The following is a 19,657-nucleotide window of genomic DNA, read 5'->3' on the forward strand; positions in this document are numbered from 1 at the left end:
TTTGACATGTTAAAGTGTCAAGAGAAAAAACCCATAGCATATGATAAGCTTGGTCTTTCTTCCCGTACTGATACAGTATTGAAAGCTAGGAAGTCTAATGCATTGGCCTAACCTTATACCAGGGATTCCATCTCCCTAGTGAATGCATTCTGTACTTGATTCTACTCTTCTATATGAGTAGAATTCACTTGAGTGATTCTTCCTTTCAGTTGATGGACCGAGAAGCTTCTCCCTTATCAATGAGACAATCTCATCAGTCTAAATCATCTATTGGAAGTGTCGCACTTAGTGCATCTGAAGAAAAAGATACTAAGAAAATGCCTAAAGAAGATTTGGAGGTAATTTATTTGTTGTGACTTTTAAATTTTAATCATATTGTGTTTAACCATGCATGACATTAGTTCTTTTAAATTTGTTAAGGGGACACCATGCCACTTGGCTATAGGAACTCTAGATAATATTGTTGCAGTAGTCACAACATTTGATGATGATGTGTCATGCTTAACTGTTAAAGTATTGATTGACATTTTCATGAGAGAAGATTTGCCAATATCAATTCCCATGAAGGGAAAAATAGAGTCCTTAAATCAAGCAATGGACAACTTCATAACATGGCCTCGTGAACTTGTAATTATGGTTGACGAGAAAAAAGTATGCCTCTTTTTTTAGTATATAAGTTTGGTTATTTATTATTTTTTCTACTTTGAATTTTTGTAACTTTGGTTATCGTAGGACCATTCAACAATTAAGAGCTTCAGCCACTCCTTCAAATATACGGACACCAATGGTACCATCAAACTCTTGAACGGACATGCCATGCACAACATGAATGATGTAGACATGATCCATATCTATTTGAATGAGCATATATTTGGAAGAGACAAATTTGTTTATTTAGGCCGTGATGATCTGATCTAATATTGCAATATGGTTGAAATAGGTTACATGTGTATTTTGACATATACTGCGTAAGTATTACTCATCTAGATTCACTCATGTACATTTTGTTTCATGTTTAAATAATAACTTTTACTTTGTTTAGGTATCTTGGGGATGAATGTGGCTGTGATATTACGAAGATGTTTATTTATAATTAATCAAGCAAAAATATCGTCACATGTGAAGTCTCAAGATATTCGATCTAGAAATTTAGCCAACCAACTAGAATTGGCTAATTTGGACCAATTAGTTCTTATTCCATATAACACAGGGTAAGTACATACAAGTTCTTTAGTTGTTTTTAATTTGCATTATACGTGTACTAATATTTCAAAATTGTTGCTTATTATAGTTATCATTGGATATTGATTGTAATCAATCAACAAGAAAATTGTGTTTATGATTTGGACTCTATTCAAAGTAAGGATTTTCATGGAGTTATAAATATGTAAGTGTAATTGAACTTTCTTAGCTCTTAATTGAAGTATTTATGTTTAACTAATGTTTTCAAACTATTTAGTGGACTGAAAACATGGCAAGCCAAGCACGATCTCCAACACCATCGGTTTTCTCCAAAATGGAAACTTGTAAAGGTAAATTTGCATTCATTTTTTAACAATTTATGTTCATTCGAACATAAGAATAATTGTTTTCAACTTCTTTATATGCAGTGCCTTCGTTAATTAGATTCTATAGGATGCGGGTACTATATGCAAAAGTAAATATACGAAATAGTGCATAATCCTACTACTCCCATTAGTAGCCTCGTATGTAAATTGTTTATTTTTTTATATACTAGCTTTGATTTAATAAATGATGTAAACTTATGTTGAGTTTATCTTATTTTTTTCTTTTTGTAGTTCAATACAAAAAATGCATATACCTAAGGAGAGATTAACGTAATTCGAACCCAATAGGCAAGTTTTGTTGGCCGATTTGTGTAAGGATGTACTTCTTATTTTTTGTCTCAATATAATGTGAATGAATCTTGACGAGTTTTGAGTAAAATATGCAAGTTTAGAATGAATCCGAAGTACTAATCGTTGGTTTGTGGATAGAGGAATTGTTATCTAACTATGATCTGTTTATTGGAAGATTTATGTATAATTTTTTTGTTTATGGGGTATTTGGTGTAAGTATTCATGGAAGTACTAATTGATATTTGTGAATGAGAGAAATGATTATTAATATTATAGAGGTGGTTGATACTTATAATTATTGTTCTATGAAAGTGTGTTATCGATATACAAATATTGGTTAGTGTGTTTATTTCATATTTGATGAGTACTTATAGAATGGATTGGAAATATTAATTTTTATTTGTGGATAAATTATTATAGAAGTGTGCTTGATGGCAGGTAACTTTTTATTAGTTTTGTGATAGAGTATATTGTTCTGTCTATTGTTATATTTCAGGTTTGAGTTCAATGAATTCATAGGTGGAAGAAAAATATTGTTGGCTTGCCATGCAGAATATAACAAACACGCATTACAATGAATAATTTTTTTTTTATATTTTTTTAATAAAAACAATGACGGACATTTCCTGACCCAACACGACGTATAATGTCGTTTTTAACTTTTTGACTGATATTAAAAATGGATTCGACAACGGAATTTAAACAAATAGACAATAACTGAAAAAAATAGACATGGATTCTGGGCTTCAATGTCGGTTTAAAACCGACATTAAAGATAGTGTTAGTAAAGCCCTTTAATATCGGTTGTCTTTAATGTCGTTTTTAAACCGATATTAAAGACAACCGACATTAAAGGGCTTTATTAACACTATCTTTAATGTCAATTGTCACCCGACATTAAAGCCAAGAATTCTTGTAGTGAATATATCGTTTATATACCAAACAAACTATAGTAATACTATTTGGAATTCATCTTGGTTACCATGTTTACTAAACTTGCACATGGACTTATATGTGCCATAATCATCTATTTTTCGGTACAATTAAAGGTAGGGGATTCGAATCACAAACCTCATGACTACTAACATATTCATATACCAATTATATTAAACTATGTTCGATTTAACTGCCGTAATCATCTATTGAAACTTCTATACGTGAATATCGCACTACAACAGAAATTGGATTACTTGACGTTTTTTCAATGTCAAGTAAAGGGTATACCTGACATTTATAAAAATGTCGAGTATTTGATTGTTAAGTATAGTGTGATAATTTGACTCCTAAAAAATGTTAAGACAAACGTTTCTTGATACAATTTTTGTGTCAAGAAAGATAATACACTTGACATTGGTGGTATGTCAAGTTTATTGATTCTTGACATCAATTACATATTATATATGATAACTCTTGATGTTTTTTATTTGTCAAGTATGTGTCCTTTTTTTTTTTTTTTCAAATTAAATGTCCCAATTGATATTCTCATTTTCTACCTTGATACAATCACATCACTAAACAAAATTATACCTTTAAGATCTATCAACTCAATATATTCACTAAAAATTCCATATGTTCAACAATGACCTTTCATATGAACACTCCTCATAAATTACAACAATATTTCTCTTTTACATGTACATGCACAAAATAAAATCTCAACTATTGCTTTTGTATACAAAACTCAACTTTCAACAAATACAAAAGTGAAAAATTGTTTAATAAGTAAACTCTGAACAAGGTACATTATTTAATCTATATATTGAGCTTTGAAGTTTAAAGATCGAGAACTAAGGATCAGGCAAGCCATGTTTGCAAGTCAACTTGCAAAATAGAATAAAGGGCGATAACATCAAATTTCAAAATATAGAAATAAGTGTTAAGATACAACGACAAAAAGTCACGCACAAGGAAAAATGTACAAGATTGATTTACTTTATGCAATGGAAAAATAGCATACTCAAAACTTAAAAAATATCTACAACTTAAAGTTAGGGACTTACTGGAATTTCATTCATTCTCTTTTGACCATATCCAGCATTAGGAGGAACAATTACCTTTCGCTGCAAAACAAAGGAAGATGAGAGGGATTTGAGAAAATATAATAAAGAGGAAGAAGATTATTAACAAATCAAGCATATGCTAAAATTTAAAATAGAAGAATGGAGATACCTTTCCCCAACTTTCACAACTTATCTTATCTAGAAGCAATAAAAAATAGAGAATATTGGAAGCCCAATCTTATCTACAAGTAGTTGCAGCCACTTTATCTTCTCTTCCTTCACTTGATAGGATATATTAGCATGCAACGAAAACAAATAAAATCAATAAGCACTATAATTAAATTTAATTTAAGTTCTAAAGCATGCTTTTGTAGAAAATCACAACTGAGTTTCAAATAAACATACATTTAATGAATTCTTCCAAATCCAAGTTGCTCTTCACTCGAGTTCAGCTCCAAATCGTCGGTGAACCACCAAGAGATCTTCTCTACTATTATCAGCCTTGAATTTGAGTGGTGGAAATCGAATTTTGAGTGAATTTGTGAGGTTAATTTTCTGGGTTTGAGAGGGAGAAGAAGAAGATGCAGAAAACTATTTTTCAACTTCAAAATTCTCTTCCTTCTCTTTCAATTCTGTGTGTTTTTTCACTCTTCATCATGCAGGCACTTACCAACAACATTGCCACTAGCTGCTTGAAGATGGAAGTGGAATTGAGTGTGATTGCATGAAGAACATCTCATGCTTGGTTGTTTTGGGGGAAAAACCCACTCAGGCTTTAATTTTTCAATTTTCAAATTTTAAATTCAAATTTCAGTTAATTCTTTAATTAACTAAAATCTAATTTGACTAATTCATAATTAATTCAATTAAAAAAAAAAACAAAGTCCAATTTCTTAAATTGAATTAAAATTGGAAATTAATTTGATTTTTAATTAATTAATCTAATTTAATATCAAATATTAAATTAATCATACACCTAATTTTAAACATGAATCCTATTCATGTAATTAATATTTAAATCAATATTTAAATATAATTAACACTCCAATTACGTTTAATTTCAATAAATTAAACGTTTATCATATCAAATATAATTATACAAACCCTAATTTCAATTTGAACAATTCAAATTGATATTATTCAAAATTCACTCAATTTAATAATTCAATGTTCATGTTTTATGAGCTAGTAGAGGGACCTTATGAACCTACAAATCATGAGCTCCAATAATTTAAGATTAATTGGCTAACACTCTTTAGACCAAATTAATCAGCATTCATTAACTATCAAGTAACACCACTATAGCTCGATAGTTGCACTCTCCTCACTGTAGATATATTTGTGCCCACATGATTTAACCATAACCAGTAAGTCGATCCTTCACAGGTTGTTTGTAATAACGACTGGGTCAATATGTTGTTTTACCCCCGATATTATATCTTTGTTAAGTTCCTACTGATCCTTTAATGAACAATTGGTTTATGATTCAATCACTAAACCGGATCTTGCTCGGGACAGTGAAAGAGTAGGACCCCTTGTTCAAGACCTAGATTCAGTACTTAAGAGAACAACATTTTTCCTATCCTTAAATTGGGTAGACGTGAATTCCATCTTACACCCTCTGTCCCCAAGTATCTACTCAGCCTTACACCTGAAATAGGAGGCTTATTGAGCTGGCGTTGTTGACCCAACCCTCACCCATGCAAGTCTAAGGATGATCACGAATAAACATGAGTTCATAGTTGGCTCAGGATTAAGATCGAGTTACCTAGGTTATGTAAGTAAAATTGTCAATCTTAAACAGTAAACAACATTATAAAGTAAGAGTAACTTATTTATTGGTCTGATCTTATGCAAACTCATCTCATAGGATGCCCCTACTCCTCATGTCAATACATGAACGAATTAGGATCACTTTGTTTGTAGCACCTTTACAACAACTTGTAACCGCTACAGAGTAGGCCACATCCAATAGTGTTACCAGAATAAGGTACCCAACTTTATTCGTATACTATAAACCATTTTGGCTATTTACTCGAACTTGATCTATCTTTATGTCTCTACATAAAGTTCAAGTATTTGTGTAATAGTCATAGATCTTAGTTTATTGGATTTAGACTTTATGAATGCAATTTAAAGATTCAATAACAACTTTATTGATGAAATGTTGAGTATTAATAATAGAAAATGTTTAACTTTACAAACTGCGAGTTTTAGGACATACAACCCAAGATCAATTTCTTCCAATTTTCAACATGAAATTTTCTAATCATAAACAAGAAATTAGACTATGAGGTGAAACTAATCTGTTAAACATGAGACAATGAAGAAATAACCAAACATGAGATAATTATCCTCACTTGTATATCCATAATCACTTCATTTTCTAATCAACGTGGGACTTTATTTACACCTAACACTTTTCTCGTAGTTCATACTTCATACTTAATGAAAAATCATGAGCTCACACTCAATCATGAATCACTTTAATGAACTAAACGAGCATTAGTACATATCAATACATTACAAATAACACACAACCAACCAGCGTTTGATTACATATATTCTAGCATTATTTTCATGGGACGAGGAGGAGATTTAGAATGGATGGCAAAGCTTGAAATCTGTAGCTGTTGGAGGAGAGGCGGAATAATTCTCCGGTCACCAGTTTGTGCTTAATTCAATCTCAAATATCATATATAATTTAGTACATTTAACATCTCCATTTCCCACGTATATTTCCAAAAAGTATGCAAAAAAGCTTCTCATCTTCTACACCATTTGAAGAGCAGTCAAGAGCATGAATTTTAAGACAACTATCAGCATCCGCTTGAGCAAGCAGAGAACTTGCGGTCTGACCAACAGGGCTCCACTTTATATAACAAATCATTTCCATTTCTGAATCGCAACACAAAGCTTTGTTAGAAGAAAAACCAGTGGTTTCCAGTTTGGACTTTCGTCGAACACCTCATGTGCCATAACAAAAAATCAACCACAGCAGACACTAAACTTCAAGAAATGCAATCTAAAGTCATATGAGATTAATTAAGAAGACAAAAGCAAGACGAAATCGAAGCAGTACCCCTTTTTCCCTTGAATTGATGGAAATAAATGCAGCTTAAGTGAACTGAGCATCCATCCCTGGTTTGTCTTGTTCGATCTTTTATATGGCTAGGGCGTGAGCGACAGCGTTTAGTCGGCGTGAATGACGGGCGATGAATTCTCCTTCCGGCTTGGGCTAAGGAGACGAGCAACAATGTTTGATCATGCAAAATATTTTTTTATATTTTACTTAACACAAAAAATATGTCAAGTAAGAGTTTCTTATACTTGACTAAAAAAACGTGTCAAGCAAGATCTTATATTACTTGACACAATGTGAAAATATTCGAAATATTCCGTCAATTTCTGCTTTTTTTAATTCTTTTACTTGACATTTTCTTTTTTAAAAGGTCATTACTAGACATTTTTTTTTAAAGAAATGTCAAATAATTAAAAACTACAAGTGTCAACTACGGTAGATTTTATAGTAATCATCACATTTTTCTCTCAATTTGTTTTTCTAGAAAGATTTTTATAGTGCGCTATAGAGCTTTGAAATAAAGTTATCAATAAGGTTCATAGTAACAAATCAACTAATAAAGACAAGTTGATTTTCAAGTATCTATATTTTGAGTTCCAATCTGATCTGGCTATCAGTGCCCATGCCACCATCAACAAATAAAGAAAAAAAAAAGTAGGAAAAAAAAGTGCATTTATTTAAGGGAAAAGTTTGGTTTATAGTTTACTAGATTTGACTTAAAATGCCTAGAGGGAGACCAAGATAGGAACATGATAACCATAAAAAAAATAAGGAAAATTTTTATAGATAAAAAAAATGTCAAATTATTTTAAAAAATATTAAAAAAAGAAAATATTGATAGATACGGATAGACTTTTATTAGACTTTTATCAGCGTCTATCAGTGATATCAGTGTCTATCAACGTCTATCAGTGATATCAATATCTATTCGTGATAGGCTTCTATTAGTGTCTATCGCTGATAAAAATTGATAGATTTCTATCAATCTCTATAAAAAAAATTTAAAATTATGCTATTTTATGTAAATAGTTTTTCTCATAAACATAAGATTACCCATGACGAAGTTCTTTGAATTTAAAATTTGTGTTAGGGAAAAGGACTCATGGATTGGGGTAACATGCTGTGTTGGCCAATCTTTTTCTAGTTTGACAACTACTTATGATCTACAAAAAGAATTACTTTATCCAAGTAGTTATTTTATTTTATTTCCCCCCTTTTTCCTTTAGATTATTAAGAAATATATTTTTATTTATATCAAAATGACATAGATCTTTAGTATATGTATAAAGACAAATAACTTCATTGATATAAAGTCCTAGAATCCTAAAGACTAAAATTGAAAATAATAATAATAATAAAAAAAAAATAATAATGGTAGTGTTCATTTTATTGTATGTTGAATGAACCATTCTTGTGTTTTGATTTAATGTCCATGTCCATTTCCATATCTCTAAGGTGAGGAAGGATATACTGTCACATGATTGGGGCCTCCTTTTTAAATGAATTTCATATAATTTTTTTTCCTAGTAGAGTAGTTCCATACATAATCTGTATTATATGCATTTTGATCCTACCCCACACCCTACAACTACAAGCCAACAATGACCATTCAATTATATTGGATTTTTCTATGACTTTGTTATAATTATTATATTCAATTTTGGAAAATATTTTGAATCTCTAACCTCGACCAAAGCTATTAATATCTAAAATAATTGAGTTATGCTAAAATCTGCACGTTGTGTGAATTTTTCAGTGCATGTATGATAACTCATTATAACAAAATTGAGATTTCATGACATTTAAAAATTGTTATAATTAAAATTCGTGACAGTTATTTTCAGGCAATGCATTGCTTGTAAAGGTCACTTTTTTAAAAATGACATAATTAAACTTTTAGTGACAATAAATAATTGTCAACAATATACAATTACTGATAATTATAAATTGTCATTATCAAGTTCATTATAATGTCATGAGTATTAACATGAGTTATAAAATGCCAAAAAAAAAAAAAACACAAGAGTATATATATGATAGTTATAAGAGTTTAATTACCTCTAACACTTAGCTTATCTCTTAGAGTTTTTAGTTTATTTTATTACCTTTGATGTCTGGTTGATTTAAAACAAGGAAGATTGAGCGTATTAAGTAATTTAACTCATGTTATGCTTATTGTACTTTATATAGGAAAAAATTTGATTACGGATGAAACTAAGGATGCATTTGGTATGCAAAATTGAGTTTAATTAAGTTGAATTAGTAATAGTTGTCTGTGTTGTAATAATTGTTTATGTTTGGGATGGAGAATTGAGCTCAGTTGGTAATAATGGCATGTGTTTGAGGTGTTGTTGAGTTGGTTTAAGAAATATGTGTTTGGCGTGTAGAGTTGAGTTAGTTGATTTATGGGGTATTCGTTACATTTTCTTGTAACCTAAAAAGTTTGAATTTTTTATGGCTTCTTTTCTTGTTCTTCAACTTTTTGTAACACAGTTTAACTATACAAATACTTTTTCAAACTTTTAATATTGCGATGTGAACTCAAGAACTTTAAATATATTTTACAATTTTCTACATGTGATTATTACAGACAAAATACTATTTTTTATATAATCATCCACCTTACAACATATTTTTATAGAAATTCATTAAATAATTATCATTTTCATGTAAGAAAAATTATCATGTGAATATATATTTCTAAAATTTATCAACATTATGCTTATAAATATTTTTATTAAAAAAATCAATGATAAATTAATAGTAATGTCCTTTTTAAATTTTATTAAAGGTATAAGATTACAATGAATGAAATTCAGGTACAATGATTAAAATAATATTTTAATCTAAACTGATTTTTAGTGATACAATTAAACATTTTAGATTCTTCTTTCACCTTAAGTCAATAATATATGTTACTATCAATGAGCATCAATTATATTCATATAAGTGTTCTCAACTTTTTTTTTTAATTCAACAACCTTGATACATATTTTGAACCTTTAATTCTTTTTGGTATGAGAATATATGTCTTGAATTAACTGTTAATTGACCTTCAACATAAAAATTTTGCATGTTGTTTTAATTGATATTTATTTTTCATCTTTTAAAGTAATTGAGTTTTATTTTTAACTCCAATAATTTTTCACTTAACATTCGTTAGTGTGTACATGCTTAAAATGTTAGGTTTATAACTTAAATAATCTTTTGCCATAACTTTATTAAGAAATTTACTAAGTTCAACAATATCCATAATTTAAATGTTTAAAAGAAAAAATCCACGATTTATAATATATCTGTAAATTTGAAAAATCTAATAATATCAACGCCAATAATTTCAACCTTAGCCTATACTCCTTAAAATATGCTCAAACATGAAATAAACATGAAAAAAAGAAACAGATACATATAGATTTTTTTTTTCTTTTGAAGAAAAAAGAAATTGATACATATGAAGATGATCGAGAGAGTTGGTCGCTTAAGATGATTGTTGGAGTTGGTTGCTAGAGGTAATCCTCGCTGAAATTTTCACTGAGATTAGAATTAGTTGATGGAGATGATCAAAGAAGTTGGTGGTTAGAGTTGGTTGCCTAAGATGATCGTTAGAGTTGATCGCAAAAGTGGTTTTCGTTGGAATTGTCGTTAGAGGTGGTTGCTGGAGTTGATTGTCGGTAGCGTAGTCGCCGATGAGTGGAGTCGTAGGAAATATTTGACGGAAAAAGAGTTGAGTTTTGGGGTAAGTTGGAGTGAGTTTGGTGGAGTTGGTTATATTTTTAAGTTGGTGGACCAAACATTGAGTTGATAATTTTTATCAACTCATCCAACTCATATTGGTGAACCAAACACCCTATAAACCTTTAAAACTATTGGGTAATTTGTTTTTATTAATTAATCTATTAAAATTATATGAAGTTATTAGGATTAATTTCATAAATAAATAGAAGCATAATTTATTTTTTTTAAATCATGATAAAATTTTCGTGCACAATCAAACGCATCAAAACCTATAAAACATTGATCCAAATAGTCCTTATGAGTGAAAACATCCCTATTGTTCAACACTCATCCAACCTTTAGTAAAAAATCTAAGGTTGTACAAGGGATGTTCAATCGACCTTGAGAATAGACTGTTTGAATCCTCTGAAGTGTTATTCCTTTTACATTTACCCTAACTCGCTAGTGTTTCATTAGATTTTCTTTTTTTTTTTTAATTTTAAAGGAGGTAAATCTACTTTTGGAACTCAATCATGTGAATTCGTTTGTAAAGATGACAATTAAGCATATATATTTGCCACTCTACATTAGAAGCTTGGTTTTATTGACTATAAGATTAATTGGGTGTCTAAACTGATTAGACTTCCATTATTAGTTTGAAGTCAATACTGAAAGGGTTGGATATATAATAAACAGATTTCCTAAATCCAATATAGAACAAAAGCCCATACATAACATTTTGTTAGTTGACCATACACATAAGATAACAACATCCATAGGACCAAGAGAATTGCAAACTTATTAATCTAAGTGTTCTAACTAGCCATACAAATATAGGTTAATTGTTTAGGTTCCTAGTGTACTATGGAATAAAGATAAAATATGGGGTAAATCTAGATTACCATACAGTGTCTTTTTCTTCTTTAAAAAAAATAATATATAAATAATTTTTTAAAGTTCGACAATAATAAATAGGGATATGAGGTAAATTATATTTATCTAGTAGAGTATAATGTCTTAATCAATTGAGTTATTTGGTTTAGTTGAGCACTAATTAAATCTAATATTTAATTGAGAAGAGAGAGGAAAGGGAAGTAGCTCTTTTCTTTTTAATGGAGGAAAATTTATTATCTTTCGAGATCACTCTTATTTGAAAAGGAAATAGAAATCCTTTAAGTCAACATATAAGTGATTTTTTTTTTTTTAAATAAAAAAGTGAATTTAATATAAAGACTTCTGTGTTGTGGTTACATTTTCTTAAAATGATTTTAATTATAACTTTATTTGGTTGTAATTCTACAAATGTTTAATATATTACCCTAAAGAGAAGAGGAGGAAGCTTTAAATTGGAGGACACTTTTGTAATTTAAGCATTCTTTGGGTTGCATTTATGTGGATTTTGGATTTTTTTTTTAAAAACGGTTTTCAAAGTAATTTATTTAAAGTGATATTTTTTCTTTTTATATATTAAATTATATATATATATATATCCTTAAACTTCGGAAAACTCAATTATACTTCAAGATTTCAAAAATTTTCATTTTTACTTTTTGAACTTTAAAATTTTGTTCTGAAAAAATATACTTGAAGAGCTTTAAATGTTAAAATAAGTTATAAATTGGTACCACGATTAATGTGTAAAAATTGAAAAATATATGTGACATTATCTATAATATCATGAGCTAATTGTAAAGTGGGTAAAATAAGTTCTTAATATTAAGTCTATGGTCCAAACCTTTTAATTTTGCCAAAAAAAAAAAAAAAGCCACAATTTAAAACAAAAAATGTAAAAAATATATAAATACATCTGATACACCTGCTACATTTGATACACACTTGATACATCTGATGATATACTTGATACACACTTGATACATATGATCCACTTAATACACTTGATACCTTTGATACAATTAATATACCTTAATATCCTATTGGTGTACACTTGATACACTTAAATTAAAATGATACAGACAGAATTAATAAAAAAAAAAAATGAACTTCTTCTTCGAAAGAAGTAGGCTCCTCCTCCCTCCCCCAACATCTCTCTCTTCAAACAACCAGCACTGCTCCATATGATCTGCTATCGGTAACCGCTCCACCTCCCCGCCGCTTACCTTCATCGACCACCACACGTCTGGTCACTCATCGTCAGTTGTCGGTTGTCGGTTTTCTTTCCCTATTTATCTTTCTTTCTACTAACATCTCTCTTTCACCAACTCCACACTATTTGTCGCTGACCACCGCTCTATCTCACTGGTTGCCACTTTTGTCTCTCTCTATCAATTAATTTTTTAGGGATTTATGTAATAAAAAATAATTAGAAGTTCCTAATTGCTAAACCAAAAAACTGTTTAGGGATTGCATATTTGTCATATTTGCAAAGTTTGAAAAGTGAAACCCATAATTACTAAGCCCTAAACTTAATTTGCTACCTTATATATATATATATATGAACGTGACATCTGATGTATAAAAATTGATTATGTATAAATGACCTAATGATTTTTTTTTTATGTGCATGTACAAAATAACGATCTTAACCTTCCATAATAATGGTAAATAATATCATAAATTTTTCAAAGCCCATGGGCATAACTTGAAATTGTCGACCTCAAATTTGTGAGAAAATGATTATAACTATTCTAATTAGTTTAAGTTAATCCAAACACTCTCTTGAAAATGAGTGTTTCTCCAATTAAAGATCATATAAGGAATGAGGGTGGGAGAGAATAAGATATTCATCTTCCATCTTCTCAGATCTATCAATGATTCAAAATAATAATTGTTTAATTCTTGATATAACATACATGTGATCAAACAACTTTTTAATTACATCAAATGTGACAAAAAAAAGGACAGAGATCTTGATGTAATAATGAGCCCTATTTGTAATTAATATTTAGATGAAAGAAGGAATGGGACAACATTTTTTTGGGGTACAAATCATGATTTATGCTTTGCAGATCAATAATGCTTCCATTAGAAGAAGCAATGGGAAGGTATGAGAGAGAGAAAGACATTCATTATAAATATTTTGCTTGCTTGATCCATATCCTATATAATTTTATGTAAAATACTTGTAGATTGCACTCATTTTTATACCATTCGTCCAATTGTTTAATCATAAGTTGTTACATAAAAAACTCTTCTTTCATCTCTTTAATAATATTTTAATGTGATTTGAGTGAGCAAAAAAAAAAAAAAAAAGAGTACAATTCAAGATGCTCATAAGTATTGTTCTATCTAGGAGTGTACATAGGTTGGGTTGGGTTGAGTTGAGGGTATTTTTCGGACCAATACGAAAATTCGGGTTGGTTTGATTGACAACCCAAATTACCTAAATAAAGTTTCCAACCCAACCCAACAATTCGGGTTGAGTTGGGTTGTCGGGTTATAAATTATTATTTTTTATTTTTAATGAAAAATATGTAAATTTATATACAACACATCTAATAAATAAAATCTCATAAAATTAAGATGCTAAATACCAAATATCTATGATATTTATTGTAAACTTTAAACAAAGACAAATATCATAACAATTTTAAAAAAATATATTAAAAATTCAAAAGTTAATCAATACAAAAAAATCAAACTTTAAACAAAAAAAAATATATATATAAAATTCATGTTCGGTTGGGTCAACCCAATTTTTTTTAGCCAACTCAACCCAATAAAAATAGAAAAATTCAACCCAACCCAAGAACAAAACTAACTCAATCCAATCCTTACATTTTAGATTTGGAGTTTTCGAGTTATTTGAACACCCTTAGTTCTATCTTATTAATCAGTATCTATCCATTTATTTAATTTACTTATAGCTTTATATAATAAATCATAGCAGCCTTGTGTTTTTTATATGAAATTTATTTGTAATTGGTATGGGAGGAGAAATTTAATTTGAGATTTCATACATGGTCACTTTTTTAACTAATAAACTATGCATACCTTATTTTCTCCTAACTTTTTTGTGGGTTGTATTAGATTTTTTTTTTCCCAAAGGTATTATAACTAAAGTGTGAGGGGAGAGAATCGAACCTCTGACCTTGAGGTTGATAGTGCAAATAAGTTGAGCTACGTTCATGTTGACAGGTGTAATAGATTTTGATGAGTGAATAATAGTGACCATTTAATTTCACAACTAATTTATTACATACACTTTTTCTCTTCTTCGAGTTTAAGTATTTCTATAACAGAGGTCGAACATTTTGATATTTAGAATCATAATTAATGTCTTATCTATTAAGCTATATTATGAAAGGATGAAAAAAGGAAAAAAAAAAAAAAAAAACAATGATTGTTCTCTATTTTTCACCTTTCTTAAGGTCATTCACTGCACAAGATATAAATTCCCACCATCTATTGTTTTTTTGTTTGTTTTGGAATCTGAATTGACCTGAATCCACCAAGTGAAATGCACTCATTTCATTTTGTTCAAACTCTATTTTCTATTTATGATTATACACACCATGTGTAAATTTCAACAAAAGTTTGCACCTTTATGAGGATAAGATGGTGAATAAATGAATAAATGAATATATATATATATATATATATATATATTAAAAAGTATTTAGCATTTTTCCCTATTGTAATGTGTCACACAAACATTTATCCACTTGAAAGGCCCCAAAGGCCTTTTGTGAAAATGCATTCACCTTTATTTCTTCAATAAAAAATTTCAAAGTGAATTAAATTCTCTAACATGTTTTTGTTGCTTTTCTCTTTTTGTACACTGTTATTTTTACACATTTGGCTTGTCTCAATACAACCATGTTCTTTGTCCATGATAATAAATAGTATAAATATTATGTCGTAAAATTGACATTAGACTAAAGTCGTTGTTGCTATTGAATTTTGTGCGAGTCATTTTCACATAACCATTAGATATTTATAGTGAAAAAAAGTGAGATTTTGATAAATATTTGAAACATAAAAATATATTTAATTGGGTAGATTAAATTCATTGTTTAGAAGCTTTCAAATTTGTTGCTAACATCAAATTAAGATGGAGTTTCATGTACAAATTTAACACGTATGAAAGTTAAATATGTAGTTTCTTCAATTTGAACGAGTTATGTTTTATTCTTGTCAAGTAACAATTCAATTGAGTTAAATTTAACAAATATTTTAATTTTTATAATTATTTGATTTATTTCGTATTTTAGACGGTTACTAAATTGTTAGTTTATAAATAGCAACTTGTTTCTTTATTTGTAGCATCCCACTCCAAACTGAAGAGTTATCTCCTTTCTTTCTTTCTTTCTTTTGTTTTTGAGTTAAGTTAAGAGCAAGTATCCAAGAGTTTTGCCAGATTTCAAGTAATTCAAGGTTGCAATTCTACTGGAGTTAGTTATTGTATCCTATTGAGACGATTGTTGCAGTCTGTTTGCAGCCTGTGCAGAGTGAATAATTATCTTTAGAACAATGCTTATCAGAAGTATGCCTCGACTATGTTTTGAGTTTCTAAAGGTTTTAAGGTTTTTTTCAAGTATTTGATTATTTCCATATCTAAGTCTTGTTACATCATTTGACTTAAGTTTGAGTTTGAACATTGTACATCGAACGTACTGTTTCTAGTTGAGTTGTAATAAGCCTGCTAGTATATTCAGTTCTTATATATCATTTTCTCCAACAATAGCTTAATTAGAAGTAACTTGGCAACATATGACAGAGTGCGAGGTTGAGCTCACCTTAGGGCAATATTAGGACATTGCACTATATGGTGTAGGTTGGGAATGACTTGTTATAAAATTAGGTTTTTGCGTTTGTTTGGAAGATTTAGTAGTGTTTAGTTATTTGAAAATATTTTCTTTATTCAATTTAGATATGAAAAACGTTTTTCTTTATTTAATTTAGATCTAAAACATTTTCTGTATTTAATTCAAAACGTTTTGATGTGAGTTCTTGTAAATGGTTGACCTAAGTTCTTCAAGAGATAGCTCAATTTTATTATTATCTTTGATCTCTCTATTATCCATTCTTCTACTTTGAGTAAAAGTTCTACTCTTTTCCAATCTTTCTCTGATAAGTGCACAGTTGAGGAGATTGTTGTATTAAACTTGGAGAGCAACTACTAAGAAACCTTTTTTTTTTTTAACAATCCAATTTATAGTGTCTACCAAGTCTTCTCAAATTCTTAAGTCAATAAAATTTGACCATCCCTACCCTTCTTCGCTTTTTGCATCTACCTTTCAATGACTACGAAAGCTAGGGGAAGAGTTCCTCGATCGATACAAACTTGCTGAGACATTCATATCAAAATTTTGTTGATTTGTATCAAAACTAAGACAACATTAAAAAAAAGAAAAAGAAAAAAGAAAAGAAAAGAAAAGAAAGAAAAGAAAAGGGTTCTTTTAAAATTATTTCTATAATTAAAATGTCATATAATTATTTAAAATAATACACAAATTTTACTTCATTGAACATTTTAACGGAGACCAGAGGGACTAAACAAACTTTTTCTTTAAAACTTGGCACTAAAAAATAATAATAATAATAATATAATAATAATAAATAATATAATATTAAATAATAATAATAATCTTATTATTATTATAATGGACGCAACCACAGCCCAAGAACAATAGTCCGACTTTGTAAGCCCAGACCCAAAATCAGAGATTCCCAAAGAGGTCAGCAAGCCCCCATTCACTTTCCATTTCATTATTTGGGTTATCTTCTTAACAGAAAATAGCTAAAAGAAAATAATTAAAATAAAAAAATAGCTAAAATATATACAACTTTTAGAACAATATTTTGCTAATTTAGATTTAAAGCTACCACATTTTTAGTAGATGAGAGTGAATATCTTTGTTCTCCATTTTATTCTTTATATATTTATATATTCTCGGCCAACATGTTTAACTACATATTAGTTTCAAAGAAAGAAGAAAAGAATCAAAGAAATCTCCCATAATGTATATCTCATTTATGTATATTAAATGTAGTTTCTATTCAATTTTAAAATCATATACTTTTAAATTATGAATCTATATCCACTCCTACATTCGACTTTCCATTTTAGCTTTTTAAATGGAATTTCCCTTTTTTCCTACGCAAATTATTCTCCTAGTTGTTTTGAGATCTGAAGATTGTACATGATAAAATCTAGTAAAAAAATCACTTGACTTTTACGTGCCATGATGGCAAATTTGTAGTTTAGGGAATAGGCCATCTATTAAACAGATAAAACAACATATCGGTGTGGTACTTGCTACAGACACTCTGATGCTGAGTCAAAACAAGCTTTTATGGAAGAAAATGAATTTACCTTATATTTAAATGTTGTGCTATATATATAGTGGAGTTAAATTTGGGGTCTTCCACATTCTTTTAAAATTAAAATCATAATCTTCTTTATCCTTTTGAAAATAGGACTTTTGAGGGCTAGGCCGAGCCACAATAGGTGTTGTAGATAAAAGGCTTATCAAGATGGATCTCACTTCAGGGAATGTGTTGGCCTCTACCTCGGTTTTTAAGGTCGAGGTAGGCCTATTGAGGCGAACGACCTAATTTATTTGCCCATATGGTCGAATCCTTTGCTGGTGTCGTTTAATTCTTGAAAAGAGCCACGAAACAAAATAAAATTTATAATACACTGAACTACTCCTATCAATACAAAGACGTAGCAACAGTGATAAGTATGAGGTCGAACAAGAGGGAAGTGTGATTTGTTTCGTTAAGCCAATTTCTTAACTAGAGCGGGAAATGGGAGGTTTTCTTTTGGTGTGAAAGCGATAAATGTGTGAAACATAAAATGCAAGGGTAAATGTAATCTAGAATAGGGGATTATCTAATTTTTAGAGCAAGAGAGAGAATCCTATACAATTTTATCATGGAATTCAATAATTAAACAAACATTTCATTCTACGCATGCACAACTACTAAATCAATTCGATTTAACTAGTCTCTACAAAAGACAACAACTAATTAAAACCAAATCAATCAAGCGTCCTAAACATTAATTAAGGTTAAAAGCAAATCCCAACTAAACTATAAGCTCTTAATTCTACTGGGTTTTTAGCAATCATATAGAATTAAAAATCATATGCATGAAGAACAAGGATTCAATTGTGTTGACTAGTTGATTGGACAACCTAATTCAATTAATCAATTTGTTCTTTGAACCTAAGTTAAATATGCATTGCTAAGATTAAAATCCAACCTATAAATCTTAGCATTCACATTCAATCCTATGCTACGAGGATAAATTCAAGCATAGACGAACACAAGGAAACGCGCGAGCTCGAAATTAACTAGCAAAGACATGCAATTATGATGGGGTCGTCAGTCCAACATATAAATACAAATCGAAATTACATCAAAATTCAAAAAAAGCATAGAGTTGAAGAATATCAAATTTAATCAAGGAAATCTCAAGAAGTTGAACATATGAACTCTTGCTCAAAGATATTAGATAGGAATTAACTAAAAAATCTCAATAAATTAAACATCTGAACTCTTGCTCGAGATAAAGATCGATCCATTGATTACAACCCAAAATAAAATGTAAAACCTAAGCTAAGATGCTAAAACCTGAAGGGAGAAGAAGGAAATTGAAGCTCCACTTCTGTCTCCATGAAATCAGTCTCCCTTTTTTACCTAATTCAGAAAGAATCCTTTTATAGAATAGGCATAGTATTGCAATACCAGGGAGAGCGTTACAATGCTCTTGTCGACTTGAGACTTGCTTGTGACAAGCGCACGCGCACTGGCATTTCGTTAATCATCGTAGCGTTGCGACGCTACCCTGCATCCTCAGGTCCTGTCTCTTAGCCTTGCGTGAGCATTGGACTTATGCATGTATGAGTGTTACGACGCTTTAATCAGGGGTAGTATGGTCATTTCTTTCCTTTTGAAGCCCGGATGCTCAAATCACTTCAAATTACTTCAAATTAATCCCGTTTGACTCCAATTGCTCGATTCTACCTCCTCGGTGCTTAATACCTACAAAATAGGATAATTAGCATTAAAAATCCATTAAGGAGCCTAAATTA

General features: G+C 29.6%; 1 long non-coding RNA gene across 1 annotated transcript; it reads right to left on the reverse strand.

Annotated features, from left to right (window-relative positions):
• Nucleotides 1–6,241: 6,241 nt before the first annotated feature.
• Nucleotides 6,242–7,430, reverse strand: LOC120089264. The gene is made up of 2 exons (XR_005485121.1): nucleotides 6,942–7,430; nucleotides 6,242–6,757 (listed from the first exon to the last, which is right to left on the reverse strand). It is a non-coding gene; the product is annotated as an uncharacterized LOC120089264 (long non-coding RNA).
• Between the last annotated feature and the right edge of the window lie 12,227 nt (nucleotides 7,431–19,657).

The sequence above is a fragment of the Benincasa hispida genome, chromosome 10 (assembly GCF_009727055.1).
Source record: "Benincasa hispida cultivar B227 chromosome 10, ASM972705v1, whole genome shotgun sequence".
In the NCBI taxonomy this organism is placed as follows: domain Eukaryota; kingdom Viridiplantae; phylum Streptophyta; class Magnoliopsida; order Cucurbitales; family Cucurbitaceae; genus Benincasa; species Benincasa hispida.